Source organism: Macaca nemestrina, chromosome 18 (assembly GCF_043159975.1).
Source record: "Macaca nemestrina isolate mMacNem1 chromosome 18, mMacNem.hap1, whole genome shotgun sequence".
In the NCBI taxonomy this organism is placed as follows: Eukaryota; Metazoa; Chordata; class Mammalia; order Primates; family Cercopithecidae; genus Macaca; species Macaca nemestrina.
This window is the reverse complement of record NC_092142.1, coordinates 57,858,792-57,869,871: the sequence shown is the minus strand read 5'-3', so window position 1 is coordinate 57,869,871 and position 11,080 is coordinate 57,858,792. Positions and strand designations below refer to the sequence as shown.

At 43.8% G+C, this 11,080-nt stretch overlaps 1 non-coding gene across 1 annotated transcript; it reads left to right on the top strand.

Annotated features, from left to right (window-relative positions):
* Positions 1-1,156: 1,156 nt before the first annotated feature.
* On the top strand, positions 1,157-1,263 carry LOC112428300 (U6 spliceosomal RNA). Its single transcript, XR_003020340.1, has one exon. It is a non-coding gene; the product is annotated as a U6 spliceosomal RNA (small nuclear RNA).
* The last annotated feature ends 9,817 nt before the right edge of the window (positions 1,264-11,080 follow it).

Genomic DNA, 11,080 nt, shown 5'->3' with positions numbered 1-11,080 from the left:
GTGTACATTTTATTCTTCACTATTTTATATATAGTTGACAGTACAAAGTACTTTTTTGAAATATCTAGTCTTTCTAGATGTTCTGAAGTGTCTGATATATGTTAAAAGTAGAGGTAGTAAAATATCACATTTTGTAAAACTTTTTTTTTTGAGACAGAGTCTCGCTCTGCCCAGGCTGGAGAGCAGTGGCACAATCTCGGCTCACTGCAACCTCCACCTCCCAGGTTCAAGCCATTCTCCTGCCTCAGCCTCCCAAGTAGCTGGGATTACAGGCATGTACCACCACAACCGGCTAACTTTTGTATTTTTAGTAGAGATGGGGTTTCACCATGTTGGCCAGGCTGGTCTTGAACTCCTGACCTCAAACAATCCGCAGGCCTCGGCCTGCCAAAGTGCTGGGGTTACAGGCATCTTTTTGTTAAAATTCGTATGAAATGTTGTTTTTGCGTAGTATGTTATGTTTGTGCGCGGTTCAGGGCAAGAAGGAAGAGAAGGAGGTACAATGAACTCTGCACCACTGCGCTTATAATGAAGCAAGATTAACCACTAGCCCTTCTGTCTGGGCATTTTGTTTTACTTATCTGTGTATATAATGTACATAAAAGATAAACAAGTCCTAATTTACAACAGCTGCTCTTTCTAGATGTTAGAGAGGTTGCCAGTGTATGACAAAAGCAAAAGTAGAGTTAGTTAAACTAATATATTTTGTACATTTTGTTTTAAAATTCCTAGGAAAAAGCTGGGCATGGTGGCTCACGCCGGTAATCCCAGCACTTTGGGAGGCCGAGGCGGGTGGATCACGAGGTCAGGAGATCAAGACCGTCCTGGCTAACACAGTGAAACCCCGTCTCTACTAAAAATACAAAAAATTAGCCGGGCATGGTGGCGGGCACCTGTAGTCCCAGCTACCTGGGAGGCTGAGGCAGGAGGATTGCATGAACCAGGGAGGCAGAGCTTGCAGTGAGCCGAGATCGCACCACTGCACTCCAGCCTGGGCGACAGAGTGAGACTCCGTCAAAAAAAAAAAAAAAAAAAATTCCTAGGAAAGAATGTCATCTGAAAATTTGAGCATTATAGCCCACTGCATTGGTGTAGAAGGGAACAGTTTTAGGCCAGAATGTTCATGTTGGGAAGACACTGTCAAATGAAAACTATTGTGCTCACTTTGGCAGCATATACGCTAAAGTTGGAATGATACAGAGAAGATTAGCATGGCCCCAGTGCGAGGATGACATGCAAATTCATGAAGCATCCCATATTTTCTAATAAGAAAGAAAGAAAAAAAAAAACCGGTCAGGCACAGTGACTCATGCCTGTAATCCCAGTTGTTAGGAGGCCAAGGTGGGCAGATCCGTGCCTGTAATCCCAGCTACTTGGGAGGCTGAGGCACAAGAGTTGCTTGAACCCAGGAGGTGGAAGTTGCAGTCAGTTGAGATCCAGCCTGCATCACAGAGCCAGACTCTATATCAGAAAAAAAAAAAAGAAAGAAAGAAAGAAAAGAAAAGAAAAGAAAAAAACTGCAACTATTGCTTCATATGTGAGGCTCATTCAACACTGCTTTGTCTATGAGGACAACTATCCTTACCTGAAACACCTAGTCTATGTAGATGTTTACAAGTACCCAACGCATATTCAATATAGAGATAGTAAAATATCAATTTGTAAATATCTTGTTGCTGAAATTCATAAGGAATATTATCTTTTGGAAATAAAATTGTTAAACCACCTCTATGAGCAGGATAGTACCATCTATACTTGTTCAATGGTTTGCAGGAGGTGGGAGGGAAGGAATTGCAAAAGGTAATATACTAGTGCATTCACACTTGGAAGTTTTCAGACACCGTTTTTCTGCACATTTTGTTTATTTGGTTTTGCTGTGTATCTAGTGTATGTAATGCACAAATGAGTCCTTAATTTTGCAACATCTAGTCTCTAGATGTTAAAAAGGCTGCCAGCCTATGACCAAGTCTTAGTAAAATTGGCTCATTTTGTACAGTTTGTATTGAAATTCACAGGAAATGTTGTCCTCTGTAAATGGCTTTAGGATATGAGTTTGTTCAACCTCTCTAACCATTACACATGCCTGTACTAGTCCTCTGCATTGATGACAGAGAGAAGGAAGTGAGGAGTGTATGGTTCAAGCCCACGATGGTCATATTTAGAAGATACCTCAGATTAAATGCAAAAGCTCAATTACTTTTGCACCAACCTGTAACAATTGTGTGTAATTTTAACAGTGCTGTGTATACAGTGGGCAAGTTCTAATATGAAATATCTAGTCTTTCTATATATTTAGAAACGCTTGATGTATTTAAAAGTATAAGTAGTAGGCTGGGTGCAGTGGCTTATGCCTGTAATCCCAGCACTTTGGGAGGCTGAGGCGGGAGGATCACCTGAGGTCAGGAGTTCGAGACCAGCCTGACCAACATGGAGAAACCCCATCTCTACTAAATACAAAATTAGCCAGGGGCGGTGGTGCATGCCTGTAATTCCAGCTACTTGAGAGGCTGAGGCAGGAGAATGGCTTGAACCCGGGAGGTGGAGGTTGCGTGAGCAGGGATCGTGCCATTGCACTCCAGCCTAGGCAACAAGAGCAAAACTCCATCTCAAAAAAAAAAAAGAAAAGAAAAAAGAAATAGTAGAATAACACTTTGTGTAAGTGGCTTTAAAAAACTAATCAAAATACTGTGTTGGAAGCAGAATTGTGAAACCACCTCTGAGAACAGTATAATCTCTGTGGTTGTTCATTGGGTTCAGGGAGATAGGAGGGAAGATATTATGAAATGTGTTTTGCTACTGTGTACTTGAAAATTTCAGCTTATCAGCCGGGTGCAGTGGCTCATGGCTCATGCCTGTAATCCCAGCACTTTGGGAGGCTGAGGCGGGGCAGATCACCCAATGTCAGGAGTTCAAGACCAGCCTGGCCAGCATGGCGAAACCCCATCCCTACTAAAAATACAAAAATCAGTCGGGTGAGGTAGGAGGCACCTGTAATCCCAACTACTCCCAAGTAGTTGGGAGGCTGAGACAGGAAAATTGCTTGAACCCGGGGGGCAGAGGTTGCAGTGAGCTGAGATCATGCCATTGCACTCCAGCCTGGGCAACAAAAGCGAAACTCCATCTCAAATAAATAAATAAAAAGAAAATTTTCCTTACCCATTGCCCTATATGTTACATGCATTTCACTTAACTTTGTTGTACTGTCTGTATTGTGTATATACTGGACAAATGAGTCTTAATTTTTTAATATCTAGTCTCTGAATATTAGTAAATAACACATTTTGTACAGTTTGTGTTAAAACTCATGAAAAGGCTGTCTTCTGAAAAGGACTTTTGGACATGAAATGATAACGTCTCTCCTAAGTGACACATGTCCCTATATCCACCAGATTGGTGGTGGAGAGGAGTTGGAAGAAAGGAAGGATTCAAACCAGAATGTTCCATTGCACTAACAAGGAAGTGAAAAATGTAAAAAGAAAAAAAGAAAAGAAACCAGAATGTTCCTATTTAGAAGATACTTTCGGATATAACCATTGCTACATGTGTCATTTATTTAACACTACTGTGTATATAGGAGAAAACTTAAGTCCTTATTTTTTATTTTATTTTATTTATTTATTTATTTTGAGATGGAGTCTCACTCTGTCACCCAGGTTGCAGTGCAGTGGCACAATCTCGGCTCACTGCAACCTCCACCTCCCGGGTTCAAGCGATTCTCCTGCCTCAACCTCCCAAGTAGCTGGGACTACAGGCGCGTGCCACCACTCCAGGCTAATTTTTGTATTTTTAGTAGAGATGGGGTTTCACTATGTTGATCAGGCTGGTCTTGAACTTCCGGCCTCGTGATCCACCCGTCTCAGCCTCCCAAAGTGCTGGGATTACAGACATGAGCCACTACACCCGGCCTAAGTCCTTATTTGAAACATCTACTCTTTCTAGATATTTAGAAGTGGACCAAGTATGTTAAAAGTAGAAGTAGTAAATAATACATTTTGTAGATATCTTTCTGTTAAAATTCATATGAAATATTGTCTTTTAGAAATTGATCACACCACTTCTCTGAGCAGTACACATTATTATATTTGTGCTGGTTCAGGGAGGAAGGAGGAGAAAGTTCAAAGGGCTTTATACAAGAGTGTTTCTGGTGAACAACATTTGACCGTTGTCCCTCACGTCTGTGCGTTTAATTTTACTTTGCTGTGTATCTAGTGTATATAAAGGTCAAATGAGTCCTGCTTTACAACATCTAGTCTTTCAAGATGTTAAAGAATTTGCCAGCGTATGACAAAAGTGGAGTTAGTAAACTAATACACTGAGTACTTTACGTTAAAATTCATAGGAAAGACTGTTCTTAAAAACACTTATGAGGCCGGGCGCGGTGGCTCAAGCCTGTAATCCCAGCACTTTGGGAGGCCGAGACGGGCGGATCACGAGGTCAGGAGATCGAGACCATCCTGGGTAACACAGTGAAACCCCGTCTCTACTAAAAATACAAAAACTTAGCCGGGCGAGGTGGCAGGCGCCTGTAGTCCCAGCTACTCGGGAGGCTGAGGCAGGAGAATGGCGTGAACCCGGGAGGCGGAGCTTGCAGTGAGCTGAGATCCGGCCACTGCACTCCAGCCTGGGTGACAGAGCGAGACTCCGTCTCAAAAAAAAAAAAAAAAAAAAACACTTATGGAAGTGAAATTGTTAAAATTCCTTGTAAGGCCAGCCATGGTGGCTCACACCTGTAATCCCAGCACTTTAGGAGGCCCAGGCGGGTGGATCATCTGAGGTCAGGAGTTTGAGATCAGCCTGGCCAACATGACAAAGCCCCGTCTCTACTAAAAATACAAAAATTAGCTGGGAATACTGATGGGTGCCTGTAATCTCAGCTACTCCAGAGGCTCAGGCAGGAGAATGGCTTGAACCTGGGAGGCAGAGGTTGCAGTGAGCCAAGACTGCACCGCTGCACTCCAGCCTGGGTGATGGAGCGAGGCTCTATCCCAGGCTGGGCTCAGTGGCTCATGCCTGTAATCCCAGCACTTTGGGAGGCCAAGGCAGGTGGATCATGAGGTCAGGAGTTAGAGACCAGCCTGACCAACATGGTGAAACCCCATCTCTACTAAAAATACAAAAAAAAAAAAATTAGCCAGGTATGGTGGCACGTGCCTATAATCCCAGCTACTCAGGAGGCTGAGGCAGGAGAATCTCCTGAACCCAGGAGGCGGAGGTTGCAGTGAGTCAAGCTTGCACTAATGCACTCCAACCTGGGCGACAGAACGAGACTCCATCTTAAAAAAATAAATTAATTAAAATTAGAATTTAAAAATCCCTTCTAAGCATTGCAGATGCTTATACTTGTCCCCTGGGTTGATAGAGGTAGGAAGGGGAAGGGTTCTAGGCCAGAATGTTCCTAGTCAGAAAACATATTGAAATTATAGCCTTTGTTATGTATGTGCACTGTTTACTCAATGGGACTGTGTGTATAGTGAAAAACTTCAGTCCTATTTGAAACATCTCATCTTCCTAGATGTTTAAAAATGCACAAAATATGCTAAAAGAACTAAAGTAATACCCTTCAAGTTTTGGGTTTTTTTTAATATTATAGAAGTCGCTGCATTTTGGGGACAGAATTGTTAAAGTTGATGTCTTGGAGGGTATGCTGACTGCTCATTGGGTAGTGGTGGGTGGTGGGGAGGAGGAATTTTGCAGAGAGAAGGGTTCTATGCCCAGGAGTTAGATTAGTTCAGATCGCCTAACCCTCGTTCTATATGCGCATTTTAGTTATTATTGCTGTGCATTAAATAATAAAATAAGTTATAATGCTCAAAGTATGTTAAAAGTAGAGGAAGTAAAATAATCCCTTTATAAATGTGCTCTTGTTCATTTTTACGAACACCTGTCTTCTGGGAGAGACCTTTGTCCCTAGACCTCTTGGAGCTAGACATAGTCCTGTACTTAGTCCCTGGAATGGTGGAAGGAGAAGAGAAAGGGTAGAGGGAAGGGCTCTTCACTAAATACCTAGAAGATGGTTTTAAATTAAAATCATAGGTCTACATGTGCATTTTTAGTAAAGTACTTGTGTTTATTGAGGACAAAGTTCATTGTTTTGCAACATCTACGCTTAATAGATGTCCCGAGGTGACAGTGTAAGACAGGGGTATCCAATCTTTTGGCTTCCTGGGCCACGCTAGAAGAACTGTTTTGGGCCACACATAAAATACACTAACACTGACAATAGCTGAAGAGCTAAAGAAAAAAAAAATCACCAAAAAAAAAAAAAACAACTCATAATGTTTTAACAAAGTTTATGATTTTTTTTTGAGATGGAGTCTTGCTCAAAAATAAAATAACTGATGATTTTTTTTAACGAGCATTTACTCCATATTGTAAAATACAGAGAAGTAGGGACATGGTGATTAACCCCGAGGGAGAAGGAGTGCTGTCATTTGCTCCTGAGACTGCAAGAGCAGGTGGACGGCTTAAAGGAACCGTGGCTCAGTACCAAAACCTGAAATGCAGGATTCATGAATTCAAGTAATTAATAGTAGGGTTGGAAGTATGAGGTGCGTGGGTGAAAAAGCCCAGGGCAATGGCCAGAAGGGGCAGGTGTGCAAAAGAGGAGGGAGACTGGGGAGGTAAACAGCCAGGACAAGGAAGATAATCAGGAGGGGCATAGGCCATGTCTTTTCCTTCCTTCCTCCTCCACATACCACATTAACACTGTCCTTTAAAGTTCAGATCAAATGTCACCTCCCCCATGAAGGCCTCCCTGATTTCCACAGCTGGCATTGAGCCCTTTCCTCCTCTGTGCTCCCCTGGCTCACTCTCTCCTCCATCTGATCTTTGTCACACTCTTCCTCCTCCTATTTTAACTTCCCCTCCACCCCCCACCCCCAGACAGAGTCTTACTCTGTTGCCCAAGCTTGAGTACAGTTGGACAATCTCAGCTCACTGCAACCTCTGCCTCCCAGGCTCAAGCAATCCTCCCACCTCAGCCTCCCAAGTAGCTGCAACTACAGGCGCACACCACCATGCCTGGCTAATTGTTGCATTTTTTGTAGAGACAGAGTCTCACTATGTTGCCTAGACTGGTGTAGACTGATCCTGGACTCAAGCAATCTTCCTGCTTCAGCCTCCCAAAGTGCTGGGATTACAGGCATGAGCCATTGCACTTGGCCCATATTTTAATTCTTTTAAAAGTTAACTGGTGTAAGTCCTTTGCATTCCAGCTGCCTTGAATGGAGATGTGATGGCTGAAGCTATGGCTACTATCTTGGACCACTGAGAGTCAGCCACCTTTTAGGGAGGGCAGGGCAAAGAGCTGGAAGGACCTGACTACCTCAGGACTCAGTGGGTCAGAAATGCCACCTCAGGCCTGGGCTGCCTATCTCTAGATTTTTATGTGAGAAAGATATATTTTATGTTAAGTCAATTATTTGGGGTCTCTGTTAATTGCAGACAACCCCAATTTTTTTTTTTTTTTTTTTTTTTTTTTTTTTTTTTTTTTTTTTGAGACGGAGTCTCGCTCTGTCTCCCAGGCTGGAGTGCAGTGGCCGGATCTCAGCTCACTGCAAGCTCCGCCTCCCGGGTTCCCGCCATTCTCCTGCCTCAGCCTCCCGAGTAGCTGGGACTACAGGCGCCCGCCACCTCGCCCGGCTAGTGTTTTGTATTTTTTTAGTAGATACGGGGTTTCACCGTGTTAGCCAGGATTGTCTTGATCTCCCGACCTCGTGATCCGCCCGTCTCGGCCTCCCAAAGTGCTGGGATTACAGGCTTGAGCGTCCGCGCCCGGCCCCAACCCCAATTTTAACTAAAGCATTGGGAATTATTTCTGACTCCTTTTCTACCTTTCTCTGACTCTAATCACCAAATCCATCTGATTCTACCTCCTTGATATGCCCCAGATCTGTAACCTTTTCTCCATCACTGTTACCTCTAGCTGAACTCAGGCAATCAGAATTTCTTGCCTGGATTCCTGTGTAAACCTTCCTTCTACCTAGTCTCCCCACTGTAGGGTCGTTCCTTCCAATCCACCTTTCATATCAGGAACTCAAATTAGCATATATCTATATGTATATATATACACATACACACACACAAAAAAAACTATATGCACACAGACACACACACACACACACACACGGAAAAGTACAGAATCCAATGTAACAAATACTCAACCCCAAAATGGTGACAATTGTTAATCTTATCTGTATTTTTTCTTTTTCTTTTTTCTTTATTTTTTTTGAGACAGAGTCTTGCTCTGTGCCCAGGCTGGAGTGCAGTGGCACGATCTACGCTCACTGCAACCTCCGCCTCCCAGGTTTAAGTGATTCTGCTACCTCAGCCTCCCGGGTAGCTGGGACTACAGGCACACGCCACCACATCTGTCTAATTTTTGTATTTTTAGTAGAGACAGGGTTTCACCATATTGGCCAGGCTGGTCTCTAATTCTTGACCTCAGGTGATCCGCGCACGTTTGCCTCCCAAAGTGCTGGGATTACAAGCGTGAGCCACCGCGCCTGCCTCTTATCTGTAATTTTTATGAAGCAATATGACAAAGTTGCGTCCCTCCCTCCACAAGGGCAAATACGCTCATGCCCTCCTAATCCTGGATTGAACTATATCCTTGGCATATTTTTTCAAACTTTTACATACACTTATGAATGAATGTATGTTCTGGTTTCATGTATTTTAAAAATATTATCTAAGTGGCACCATATTATATGTATAATTCTATAGTGTGTTTGTTTTTGAGGTGTTTCCATGGTGACATCTATTGAGCTCATTCATGTTGGTAGTTCTGTAACGCTCCATCATGGGACTGTAGCAGAACATCCATCTCTTCCTCCGTCAATGGGCGACTAGGTTGTTCCGCTTTGCTTTTATAAACAATGCTTCACTGACAGCCTTAAAAATGTGTGAGGAGATCTCTAGGGTTTATACCTGGAAGTGTTATTGTTTTGGGAATAGTCGTTGTTACGGGTTGAAATGTGCCCCCCAAAAAGATATGTTTAAGTTCTAACCTGGGGAAATCATTAATGTGATCTATTTGAAAATAGGGTCTTTACAGATGTAATCAGGCGAAGATGAGGCAATTAAGATATACCCTACCCCAATATGATTGGTGTCCTTAAAAGAAGAGGAGAGACAGACAGGGAGAGAACACTGTGTGACACCAGAGGCAGAGATCAGTGATGCCTCTGACAGCACAGGAATGCCCAGGACTGCAGACAATTGCCAGAAGCTAGGAGAAGCATGGAACAGAGTCTCTGAGACCCCATAAGGCACAAACCCCGCCAACACCTTGATTATTGACTTTTGCCCGCCAGAATTGTGAGTGAATAAATTTCTGTCGTTTTAAACCACCCAGTTCATGGGGATTTGTTACAGCAGCCTGAGCAAACTAATGTACTAGTATGTTTGAAATGCTTGTTTCTTGGTGCCGTAAAGAAACAGCACTTGAACATAAATTTAATTTCCTTAGCAAGGCCATTTTTTTTTTTTTTTTCCTGGAGACGGAGTCTCGCTCTGTCACCCAGGCTGGAGTGCAGTGGCCGGATCTCGGCTCACTGCAAGCTCCGTCTCCCGGGTTCACGCCATTCTCCTGCCTCAGCCTCCCGAGTAGCTGGGACTACAGGCGCCCGCCACCTCGCCCGGCTAGTTTTTTGTATTTTTTAGTAGAGACGGGGTTTCACTGTGTTAGCCAGGATGGTCTCGATCTCCTGACCTCGTGATCCGCCCGTCTCGGCCTCCCAAAGTGCTAGGATTACAGGCTTGAGCCACCGCGCCCGGCCAGCAAGGCCATTTTTATACTTTCTGCAGAAAGGGTACACTCGACAGCAGTTTTGCCATGAGAGTACACCGAACAAAGGAGACAGGGTCATTTATAAGCTGATGCGTCCACCTTGCTGCTGTGTCCTGTTTTCATTGGCTGGAACGGGTCCTCACATTTTGTATTTGTTCTGATTGGCTAGCGACTTAGAACTTTTTAAAAGAGGCAAAGGCAGAGGAGAGCAAAGGAAGGAGGAAGTAACTTGTAGAATGCTGAGAATGGTAAAATACAGAAGAGGAACAGGCTATGACCTGATGCTTGCTTGGACCAGTACAAGCATGCCAGGGCAAATATTTAGGCTAAATTGTGGGAGCTAAGAACATAAAGTACATTGATTTCTTTATTATGGCTAGCAGATATTTAAGAATGTCAGTACGGGTCTTTGAATAAATTTTGTTTTTAAGAGAAGTTACTATTTCTTTCTTTTTTTTTTTTTTTTTTTTTTTTTTTTTTTTTTGAGACGGAGTCTCGCTCTGTCGCCCAGGCTGGAGTGCAGTGGCGGGATCTCAGCTCACTGCAAGCTCCGCCTCCCGGGTTCACGCCATTCTCCTGCCTCCGCCTCCCCAGTAGCTGGGACTACAGGCGCCCGCCACCTCGCTGGCTAGTTTTTTGTATTTTTTAGTGGAGACGGGGTTTCACCGTGTTAGCCAGGATGGTCTGGATCTCCTGACCTCGTGATCCGCCCGTCTCGGCCTCCCACAGTGCTGGGATTACAGGCTTGAGCCACCGCGCCTGGTCATTTTACTATTTATTTCTAATTAGGGAGCAAAGTCTTTGAAGAAGAACCTCTACTTTACCTTTTACAGGTAGAATCCCAAATCATGGCCTATAGGAGCATAGGTCAAGGTCATATGAGAGCATAAGGGTCTAAGACAGTAAATTGGAGCTGGGCTGGAAGGACCTATAATGTGGCCCTAAGGAGGGGTTTAGACTTTACCATTCAGGCAACATGGAGCCACAGAGGAGATATTAAATTGCCAAGGTACACAGTTCTATCTCGGTTTTATTTTATTTATGTGTGTACTTATTTATTTAGAGACGGCGTCTCACTGTTACCCAGGCTGGAGTGCAGTAGCACAATCTTGGCTCACTGCACCCTGAATTAATGGGCTCAAGAGATCCTCCCTCCTCAGCCTTCTGAGTAGCTGGAACCACAGGCATGTGACACCACACCCAGCTAAATGTTTTTATTTTTTTAAGAGATGGGGGTTTCATCTTGTTGCCCAGGCTGGTCTCAGACTCTTGGTTTCACGCCATCCTCCT